Below are 11,622 nucleotides of genomic sequence, written 5' to 3' on the forward strand. Positions count from 1 at the left end.
AAAAGTAAAACAAATGAACGCTAAAGAAAAGTGCTTCTTTTTGATCATCGCTTCTGTTCGCAAAATGGCACTTTTTGATTCATTCGAATAAAAATGTAATTTTTGGGCAGGTATGTGCGATATATTTTAGTTTTTTAATCAATCCGCGCAGATGGCGGGCAGTTGGAGGAATTAATTCCGTCGATCGGCCGACGCAATTAATCCATCCATCTGGTTTCGGGTAAAAAAGCGAATTGAATCGGAGTGCGCGGGGGCGGCATCGGCACCCATCGGCCTCTGCCTCTCTGCCTAATGCCGCCACAGCAGCCGGAACGAAACAAGCGGCGTTCGGGCCTAATCCCTCTTATCCCGAAAGTAATTTTGAGTCTTTTGAAACCTGCCCCCCGGATGAAGTGAAACCCGAGCGTATCTCGCACCAGGCAGCCGTCACCCCCGATCCGGGAAAAAGGAATTTTCCCGCTGCCTGAAATGAAATGCTGTTCGCATTTTTGCCTCCTAAGACCTTTATCACTGCCTGGGCTGACAGATAATTATAAAGGGATTTTCTCGGCCGGCACTGCTGCGCAGGCTCCCGTCCGGTGCCCGACTCGACCAGTCTTAGATTCTCTCCCAACATGTTTGGTGACAAAGGTAATCTTCCAAGCGGCCCCACTTAGCCCTGTAAACACACTCGACTAGATTGGAAGTGCATGTAGCCCTTAGAATAAACAGCACTTTATCAATTAGCGACAGCAGCGTCCAGCCGGGCCGGGGGTGGTTCGCTCGTTATTCTCCTGTCGGACGTTTTAAGGGGGCGCAGCCGCCCTCCCCCCACATGCACTGGAAAATTTCCCTAGACCGCCGCCACCACCACCACCTCCACCGATATATCAATCTCTCGGCTGGCGGCGAAAAGTAATCCTTTTGGCAAGACGAGGGTCCAACTTCTTGCCGTAACTAATGATACTTTTTAGTGAAGGATGGCGCGACAATGATACCGACTCCTGACTCCTTTCTTCCATTACGCAACGTCCCGCTTCCATACATTCACTTCCAGGGGGTCGATTGAGTGGTGCCCCCCTTCCTGTTCAGTCACCCAGTATTTTTATCGCACCAAAAGTATGTTTGTTTCAGTGGTCCAGCAGTCCAAAAGCSCCTYAACACTCTTCTTCTCCTCCTCCTGCTCAATTACTCAGGTGAGCGCAAAGTTAGCTTCTCTTCTTTTAGGTTTCCATCCTCTTTCAAGACTCGCTGAGGGTTCAAACGTGAAGGTTGCACAGTTGGGGACTGGAGCAGGACGCCGCTAAATAGTAAACCCTCATTTTCCAACTGTCATCTGGATGGTATCGAGTTTACGAGGAAAAGTATCTTTGTTTCAGTGCACCGCCAAGAGGCTGAGKACCTTCATACKTCTCRGGAACATTTCTCAGGTGAGTGCAAACGCTTCTCTTCTCTTCCGCTCCGAGCCTCCCTGAACAATCGGTGAGGGTTCGGACGTGAGGGCAGCAGTTTGGGGTACTGGAAGGGTTTTTTCACTTGCCTCGAGACACAATGGAAAAAACCCTTTTAGCTGCGTCCCTAATTAGTAAACCCTTATTTCCTAACCCTCATTTTGATGCTACACCGAGGACGTTGCTTAGAGTTGATTTCAGCACTCCTCGTCTCGGTAGCATCGAGTTAGTTGAGGGAGTTGAGGAGTTGGACTTCGCATTGGGAGGGGAGCCTCGGAGGTCTCTCGGACTCTTCGACTCTCCGGAGGAGTTGAGGTGGAGGTCGGTTCCGCAGGGGAGACTTTTCGACTCTCCGTAAAGAGGAGTTGAGGAGTTTGAAAGAGGAGTTGAGGAGTTTGACTTCGCCTTGTCAGGGGAGCCTCTTCGAGTCTCGCGGTAGCGTCAATTCAGCCCCAGATGGACCATCCGCCCAATTTTTCAGACCTGTGATTTTGTGCTAAATATCGGTCAACGTATATACGTTGAAACGTTTTTTGTCGTTTATTGAAATAAAACTCATTTGCTTAAAACGGTTTTTTATTTCTTCCAAAAAAATACAAATCCCAAAAACTTCCGCGTGTTCACTGTGGTTGATTACGTCACGAACAGACCGTCCCCTCCAGGTGTGGCAAATTCCTCCTACCTTAAAGGAGAAAACGGCCCCCATCTCGGTCCGAACTTGAGGCAAAAATGCCTCGTGTTCTCCCCCCACTAAAGCTCTGGATGAGGACGAGTTTGGGCTGTGGATATTGAAATGGTTCAGGGTTCTTCCAATTCCACGCGCCCTCACCCTGGTCCACGTCCAGACCGGCTGGAAGTTAAAATTCCCCGAAGAATTTACCTCCATCAAATACCATGGAGAAGAGGTTCTCGGCAAAAATGTGGCCGTGCTCCTCGCCTTGAGGACGAGTTTGAGCTGTGGAAATGGAAAATGCTCTGAGCTCTTTCCACTTCCACGCGCCCTCACTCTGGTCCACGTCCAGAGCAGCTGGGAACTAAAACTCTCCCGAATTGAACGGCGAAAGCAAAAAATTGCCAGGATCCAAGAACCTCAGCCCATTTTCTTAATGAATCGGCTACTATTCGCAGCGGAACCCTAAATGTGCAAGTAGCCTATTCAAGACAAATATTACGCACCTCGTAAAACTCTCCAATTTGCCGTGATGATTGCGGATCTGCGGGCGAAACGTTGGCTTCGTATGGACAAAGGTGTCCACTTCATGACTAGAAAAGGAAAACATATTTGAAACAACCTAGAAAGCAACAGGCGATGAAAGAAACTAGCGAAAAATACACTAGACTGGCAACAGGGGCAGATTCTCAATAAGAGGGCTTTTGGTACAGATTCCTGCTGTTGGATGATAATTCCCATAAAATGTGATGAATTAGCCGATGCCCGGATATAAATCGGGGGATTTTTATTACATAGGCTTTTTTTTGGTCGGGAATCGAAATATGCGGGATACACGTCAAATTTACGGGGTCGAGATGTGCGCCATCGTTAATCAACAAAGAAATCGGAGAATTTCCTATTGTGAGAATGAGCGAGAGTCCGAGTTGTCACAGAGCGCACCACCGGTGGGTCAATTAGAACATAATAAATGGTAAAAAGGAAGTAGCGTTTTAACGAAACTCCGAATTATTACTTACGATTAGTGGGGGCCTTTGTGTTCGATCGCGCGACAAAAGAACCGGAAAAAGGCCGGTGTCACTATTTATCTATTTACATTACAATGGGCCGCAAATTGCCGCCCATTGGAGTTGCCCATATTGCTTTCCCATCTCGAATTGAGGCCGGATAAATGAGCGGAATTTCGGCTAAACGTTCGTTGGGCAAAAGGAGGCGAACAACCATTAGGCGGCTCTGATAATCGGCGGACATTTTTCACCGTTAACGGCCATTAGAAGCGAAAGAAATAAGCTCATTACCATCCCTCGCGCGCCTGATACTTCCAGTCCATTTCTCGGGCTGATATGCTGGTGCTGCTGCTGCTGCTGCTGCTGCTGCCGCTTCCATCCATCCATCCATCCATCGGGACCGCCATTATTAATTTATCTTTTACAACTACCGAAATTAATTTTCGGAGTCACATCCATAACGCGATGACGTGAATGCAGGTCCAATAAATTATGCAGCCGCGGCCGCTTATTACGCTTATATACGCCGCACTGACTGGATCAATCATTAACGCGTTTGTACGTCTCTGTTGACGGGCAGCGGCGGCCATCGCTCTCTCACAGCCTTCGCTGGATTTATGCTGATGGGAACAGATTAGCTTGGCTCCGCGTTTGATTTATTATTTCGTCTCTCCTCGCATTTTTTCTCCCAACTAAACGCGCATCGTTCGCCTACTTTGCAACCTTTGTGTCTCCAGCCCAACAGTCGCAAGAAATCGACACCCTGGCCCACACCTGGCAACCATGCGTTTCTATACAGCGTGTCCGCAAAGTCAACAGTCCGGAAGTTCAAAATGCTAGCTTTTTTTACCGCAAATACGCAACAAATCAACATTCTCCACATTCTGACTCCACAACCAGAAATTTGTCCGCACTGTTGCTCAGTTCTGCCTTAGGCAATCGTTTGTTTACTCCTAAATGCATGTCTGTGTTCTGAATGCATTTTTCAATGGATGCAACACAAAAACTTGTTGGACGGATTTCGAATTAAAAAGGTTCCATAATTGAAACAGAATATTCGAGTGTTTTCAAAGAAGAATAAAGCCAGTGATGTGAGCATCACTTGCTTTATTAGCCGTTTGGAAACACTCGAATATTCTGGTTCAATTATGGAACATTCTCAATTCGAAATCCGTCCAATAAGTTTTCGTATTGCGACCAAAAGCGACAACTTTGTCCATTAACGAAGCCATAAAGATGAAAACGGACCTCGTCATTAAAGATGATTTTCGTTGAAAAATCACCGTCCAATTGTCGTTGTTCCAAAATCCAATCAACAAAGGCTCTTCGTTGCCCATGGCCTGCCGGCTTTAGCTCTTGATCCAATTCAACTTTGTACGCATGAAAATTCCAGTCTTTTGCTAAAATTCGATGCATAGTGGTTGTGGAAACACGAATTTCCTGAGATCTATGCCGAATTGATGTGGTTGGGCTTTCCTCAACAATTGCACGTACTGATGCAATATTAGCCGTCGAGCCACCAGGACGAACGCGTGTTTCTGTTTCCACTTCATTAACAGACCCAGTTTGCAGAAATTTCTTCATTAAGCAGCGAGAGATTTTATTTCTGTTTGAATCGTTAGTTAGTGTGGTTTTGCAAGAATTTATTGCTTCAGATAAAAGTTCTACGGGCTGGCAAAGGAAACAATGCAAAACGGGTGAAAGTTCCACATGCCCTCACATGGACAAAAAACGTGTTTTTTCTCATTCTAACATCATACGCCTAAAGATACACCTGATAACTCGAAAAATGTTAATTAATTTTTTGCCCATCTCGTTTATTTACAGAGTGCGTTACAGTCTTGCGGAGATAATCTTGAAGTTAAAACATCACACCTCACAGTCGACTTGTTGATGAAAAAAATTCAATACAGCGCATACCGGGTTGCAATAATGAACGAAATATTTGAAATTAAACTTCACTTAGTTGAAAATATTCGAGAATCACAGATTTCGGGAGTTATTCAGATTTGAGCCTTTTGTCATGCAACCCCGTATTACGAATGTCTCTGAAGATGCCGCTACAAACTACAAAAAGTGTTTTATCTCAAAAGCCGTAAGAGATATCGAGAAAAACAAGCTAAGTATACCCGTTTCGAAGAAAAAAAATGGGTCTACCTCACTGCTTGATCATATCCCCAAATTTGGCAACGCCGGTAAATTTGTACGCATAATAAAAGTTAATTTTGACCGTACCTGGGCAATGACAAGATTTCGGATAAATTTCCAACTCAGAATAACAAGTATCTATGAGCTTCTTTTGTTACAAAAATTTCACGAACGCAAAATAAACGGTGTAACAATTAAGAATAAGTTTCTTTTTTAAACTTTTCACTTTGAAAACCCGTCATTCCATAAGGAAGCCAGATCCGAAATTTTTGTACCTCTGTACGCCCTATCATTGTTGTCCAACAACTTCGGGACACCCTGTATCAGTTATCAGTACAAGACCAAAAAGTTGATTTTTTTGAGATCACCCTGTACATAAAAGAGATGGACGAAAAAGTCAAAAACGGTTTCGAGCTATTTGGTTTGTCTTTAAGCTTTTGGTGTTGAGATCCAAAAAACTGGATTTTTGTCCAACCAGAAGCATGTCGGACTTAGAAAAATTTTGTATGCCTTCATTGGCAGCCCTGCAGAAAATCTGTCGAAGATTCTTGATTTATTTTAAAACACTGACTACCAAAAAAAAGCAAATGGGACTCAATAACGCATTAAAGAGAAACCACATGGCGTAAAGTAATCAGAATTTCTGCAGTTCCAAAGTTAACGCAAATTTAGCTGCGCAGCATTCATTTCTGCATAAAGTATTCACTTTCACATCAGACAATCTTGCCGGAAACGCAATATTTTTTGCCTCGAGAGCCTGTGAATTTTGTCACATCAATTGAGCCAATCACCCCATATAAAATTATAAAAGCGCAATAGGTTTTGTATAAACTAACTATCGGATAGCGAAACCACAGAAGGGAAAAGAACTGAATGATTTAGAAATCGCCTACGTTTTGGTGCCAACAAGTGCACAATTGCAAAAACGCATTGCCTTTGGTTTTTGCCTTTGATTTGGCCTTTGGCTCTAAAAGTAGACCAACTTTTCCCCCACTTTGAAAAGTTAGTCTCGGATTTCCATGTTGGTTTTTCGGGCAGGAGAGGCAGGCAGGCAGGCTGTTGATGATTTATGATGGGCGCAAAATGACAAATTGACAAAGTTTCGGCAACGATCGCACAAAGACAACACTTTGACGAGCTGGCGGCTTCTTGCGCAGCGGCCCCCATTCCGCCGAAAGCGCGTAAATAATCCCCCGGCATCTGGAAAAACCAAAAACCCTCTCGCAACGTCGAGGCAAAAATGGCTGTGAAGCTGAGTGTACGCGAGCGGGCGCCCTTTTAGGGCCGTTGCCGATCAACGGCAACAGGGGGACGCAAGTTGGCCAACTTTTACCGCAGACTGTATTCTTTTGTTCTAGGCAGTGATTGGTCGGCATTTAGGTCGCGAGGGTTGGTTGGCCCTAAACGGTCGCACACTCCCCATTTGCTTGCGCCCGACTCGGCCACATCTTCAAGGCCGGCTGGATATTTTTCGAAAAAATCCTCCCGAACAATCGACAATCGATTCGACATGGGCCCCGTATCAAAGTGGCGACAATTATTTTGCGACCATGACAACTCCGCCAGCTCGCAGAGGGATTAATTAACCCTTCGCCGCGCTCTGGATGATGGTTATTAAAAGTTACACGCAAATGAATATGACTCATTGAACTGTTCCTCAAGTGGGCTTCGAATGGATGGGGGAGCCGGGGAAGCGCCCCTCAATCGCAGTCCATCGGACACTAACGGCCGTCCTAAAGACCGGATTCTTGACCGCTAATATTTTTATGGTCGATCGACGATACGGCGCACCGATTGGACTAATCGCTTCCGGCCATGCATCACCGGAATCAATATTGGGGCTCCCGGACTGAGGAAATCAGCATTTCGGCCCCGATTTATGCGACCGGACTCTACCATGTCCCGCTTTATCGACATTTTATTATTCATCAGCTGCGACATTTACAGTCACACTAACTTTCAACTGAAAGTGATCGTACCTGATGAGACACTAAAGTGTGAAACGAAGAGCCTATTTGAGCCATTGCATTCAAACGGTGCACTAACAATAATAAAAGATGCCACCTGAAACGATCCCTTAGCTGCCCCTTTATTCCATGAATGTAAGCGAAAAGAATGACATGATTATGATGGTAATGCGGACAATGCGGCGACAACCTGTTGCTACAATTATTAGTCGCCGATAACAAATAAAGCGCGCCACAAAAGATTGCCACGCTTTTGTCCGTTGCCAGACCCCCTGTTTTGAAAATAGGCAAATATTTTGAGAAAAGCCCCCAAACAAACGTTCCGCCGTGCAATGGACAGGGTCGAGAATCGAGGAAATTTCCCGCTAACCCTGGATCTGTGTTGGTCAATTGACCAGCAGCAGGAAAAGTGCGAAGGACGACTCGTAAAAAATCGGCTTTTACGAGCATCGGATATAAGATTACACGACCGATGGGCCTCTCGGCCTGACGTTTTTATTGCCCCCCATAGATATCCAGAGACACGACTCGAGGCCATAAAGTCAATGAATTGGGCCAGCAATTAGTCATGGACAGTTGGGGGCGAAAAAGCCCCACATAGCCATTACTGAAGACGACCAGTTTCGGTTGGCAACCGAAACGTTTCGCGTTGTTTGGTGAGTGGAAGAAAAAAACGAAAATGTGGCATTAGTTTTGCCGTCGCACCCCCCGCTAAACAGGCCGGGGGGGCCAGTCTAGCGCTTGCGGATACATTAGATGGACTTCCGGCGTCGCGGCGCTGTCGCCGATGGAGCGGAACGGGCCTCAATGCAGCTCTCATGCATATACATACGCTGCTTTCCGGCTCTACTGTGGGGATGACTTCCCCCCATGCCCTCCTAATCGTCCAACTGGAATATAAAACAATCTAACTTGGGGCCAGACCGAAACTTTTGCTGCTCGCCAGCCACCTAAGAAATGCGTTAGAAGCTACTGGATGTCGAAGCTGTGCACCAATAAACTGGAAATCGGGGAGTTGGCAAGATTTTTTGCATCCCAACCGGAGTAGGAAACAACTTTGAGATCCACTATTTACTGGTTTGAAGACACTTATGGAATTGTATATCAAATCGCCCTGAATTAGAGTTTTTCAGTACCTACCTACTGTAGAGGTAAAATATTTCCGAAATTTCCCATGTCCAATTTGATTTTTTACTTGAATGTACGGATATGCCAATGTAGCCACAAATGTTTTCTGAAAATTTTCGCGTTGGTGGACTTTCCATATGGAAACTTTGTCTCCAGAATCGGACTCAAAAGCAACAAATCACCAGAAGCTCGTTTACTACGTAATTGCGTGAAAAAGGGACACAAAAACAACTTTTTAAATGTAGATTGAGGCCTTCAGTCCAGTGGCGCTAATGGAATATCGCGATCGGTTTTTAGTTTACAGATATTTGCGTTTGTTGAAAATTACGTTTTGGGCATTTTCTCAAAACTATTCATAATGAGACTTTTGAGAAAAACTCAGTGCATAACTTTTGATCAGTCGCGCACATCAAAGCAACATTTGTTGCCAAAAAAGATTGGTTTTCGAAAAAAATTACCCTACATTCAGTCACAAACTCACATTTTTTCTTCTGTGGCCTTTCGATATGGAAAAACTATGTCAAATTGGCTGCGTTTACTTCGACAAAAATCCCCGATTTATTTGAAAAAACTTCTAAAGAAAGCTTTCAGGCAAATATAGGCGACGCCCAAAAATGTCTGGGGGATGTTGAACTAGAAGTCAGACAGTTAAAATCATTTTCTTGCATCCAAACCATCATTCGAAAAGCGAACAGCTTCGAAATCCAGTAGGGTCAGCATCCAGCGGATTGGGCTTGGATGCAAAGGCTGAATATTTGTATTGAACTAAAAATTAATAATCAACCGAAATTCGAATTGACTCACGAACTAATGCAACCTAAACTCAACAAAAAAAAAAACATTTTTTTTTGGAAATGTTTCCTTCTGAGGCAAAGACCCATATGGAAAAATGTCCATCCAAATCCAAAATTTCCTTTCTGGCTATACAAGCTACATAGAAAATCAATTTAAACTCCGGCCGGCAAAACCCACCACAAAAACCAGACGTTATTTTGACAAATTCTTAAAAATTGCCTGACGGTGACTGAAATTCGAGACGTTTTTTGCTTATAAAGCACCCTTTTCCTCACAAACGAGATTCAAAAGTAATTATCTAAATCTGCAAGTTTTCCAGCAAATAAATGTCAAACTACGACCAGCTCAACATCGGCGGAAACCTCATGCAACTTAGAAAAATTCTGGAAAATTATCTAAAGGTGACTAAAAATTGTACCTTCAGGCTATAAAGCGGACTTTTCTCTATAAATGATCAGCAACTCTGTTCCTTGATTAGTTTCTGAATAAAAAACCTCGTAAATCAGATGGAATTTTGAAAATATGTCAAAAATTGCCTGATGATGATTGCGGAAAGTCATAGTAAATAATGTCCTCCCTGCGGAAGAAAACTTTCAGACAAATAAAAGCGACTGGTTTAGGCAGAAAAACGCGGTGTTGCCGGCGTTTGATATGCCCCAGTGTCGTACTCGAACTGTCCTAGTTTTCCTTTAGGGGAAGTAAGAGCCTCTTTAGACTCTTGCAGTCTGTGGTCAATTTTTTTTAGAATTTTTGCTATCTACATGCGCAGTTGTCGGGTAAAAGCGAAGAAAAACCCCAGCAGCAAGCGTTTCGTCGGATTTAGTCAGGCAGCAGTTATTAAACGAGCCCTTGCGGCCAGGGGGTGCGATTAAATATCGCCGAAGCATATTGCCGCGCTCATCAACTGTCGCATTATAAGTATGCGATAGGATGTAAACAGGCGAGAGCGGAGCGTCGGTTTCCCTTGGGGTTCGCGTCCCCCTTTCGGGCCCAAAGTCGACTGACAAGTCGGGGGGTGTGGGAATCAGCCCTTAGCAGGGATTTGAGGTCACCACTGTCGGTCCTCATCATCGAGTCATAGCCTTGATTTTGCAATTCAATTTACACTATTAAACGTGCATTTTATTAGAGCACGCCCGAGGGGATCGGAATTAGGGGGTGGCCGGTCGCTTGGCATGGGGAGCCGAATGCACCCAAAAGTAAAGGAGAAGTCGCGATCGGCTCCTTCCGTTCACCATCATCATCATCATGGGGCCAAATCAGCAAAGACAACAAAAGGGGAGCCGGTCACCAAGCCGGGCCTATCGGGGCGCCGGAGGGGACGAGTAAATAAATTAGAATAATAATTATTTATAAATTGATTGAGCGCGCTCCCGGTCCCGAAGGATGCCAAGTGGATCGGCACGATAGGCATATGCTATTTAATATAATTGAATGGCGCCGTGGGGTGGCGGACTCGATAACCGGATTACTGTCAAATCAAATCGCATTAAACGAGACTGCGACCATCTCCGTCATTTGGGCCGCCTGCCAGCTGATTGGGCGCCGACAGCCTCGTTTTCTGCGTCAATGTCAAACTGTTGTCAATGTCATGTCACAATGTCTGCAGCTGCGCCCTCCTTGACGCAGTTATCCAAAAAACACGCAACGATTCATATCGCTACTGTGGGCTTTTATCTTGAAGGTCGCAACATTTTAAAAATTCTTTGCCCGATGGCCGTGGAACGTACCTAAACAGTCCCAAGAACCACTTGAAAAGGTGGTCTTTCCAGCAAAATTTCTAACCCCAACAGAGATCGACAATCGACGCAAACATTGATGAATCCTGCTCACTCCTGCATTAAAACCTGGCAAACAGTTGCGAATATCTGAACAATTCGCGATTTCAACTAGCGATTTAGTGAATAGAGAAAGATCCATCTTTCATAGACAAAGAGTGGTCAAGGTTTGGTTGCAAGCATGTATGAGATTGAAGAGAACCAGTGTTGGGCAAACATTGATTTTTATTAAAAAAATAAAAAATCACTGATTTATTTAAACTAATCAAAAAAATCACGATTTTTTTTATTTTTATTAAATCAATTGATAAATCCGCTTAATTAGCTGTTTTAAAGTCATTGCAATTGTTGCCGAGAAGATTCAAGCTAAGTTGAACCGATTCAATAAGTGTGTAGATTTTATGTGTTTGTGTAATAATAAAAAGTCATTATTAAAATGTAATATAAATGACGTAATGTAATAAAAAGTCAGTTTGAAAAGAACGCAATGGCTGGAAGAAAAGAAGACAGTATTTGGCAGTTTTACATCAAAACCACCTCTTCTAATAAGTCAGGATGCAAGCAACTTGCAAACAGTGTAAGAAAAAGATTCAAGGCATAGTACAAAGACTGAAGGCACACCATGACGTTTGTAAGAGGCAACAAAACAGACAAGGCACAACAACAAATGCAAACATCGATCTTCCGCCCAACTTTTTT

The 11,622-nt window shown here is 44.2% G+C and overlaps 1 long non-coding RNA gene across 1 annotated transcript; it reads left to right on the forward strand.

Annotated features, from left to right (window-relative positions):
* Positions 1 to 862: 862 nt before the first annotated feature.
* LOC125503694 lies at positions 863 to 1,999 on the forward strand. Its single transcript, XR_007281020.1, has 2 exons — positions 863 to 1,175; positions 1,359 to 1,999. It is a non-coding gene; the product is annotated as an uncharacterized LOC125503694 (long non-coding RNA).
* Positions 2,000 to 11,622: the final 9,623 nt, after the last annotated feature.

Source organism: Dendroctonus ponderosae, unplaced genomic scaffold (genome assembly GCF_020466585.1).
Source record: "Dendroctonus ponderosae isolate FM_Combo_2020 unplaced genomic scaffold, Dpon_F_20191213v2 Dpon_F_20191213_237, whole genome shotgun sequence".
Taxonomy (NCBI): domain Eukaryota; kingdom Metazoa; phylum Arthropoda; class Insecta; order Coleoptera; family Curculionidae; genus Dendroctonus; species Dendroctonus ponderosae.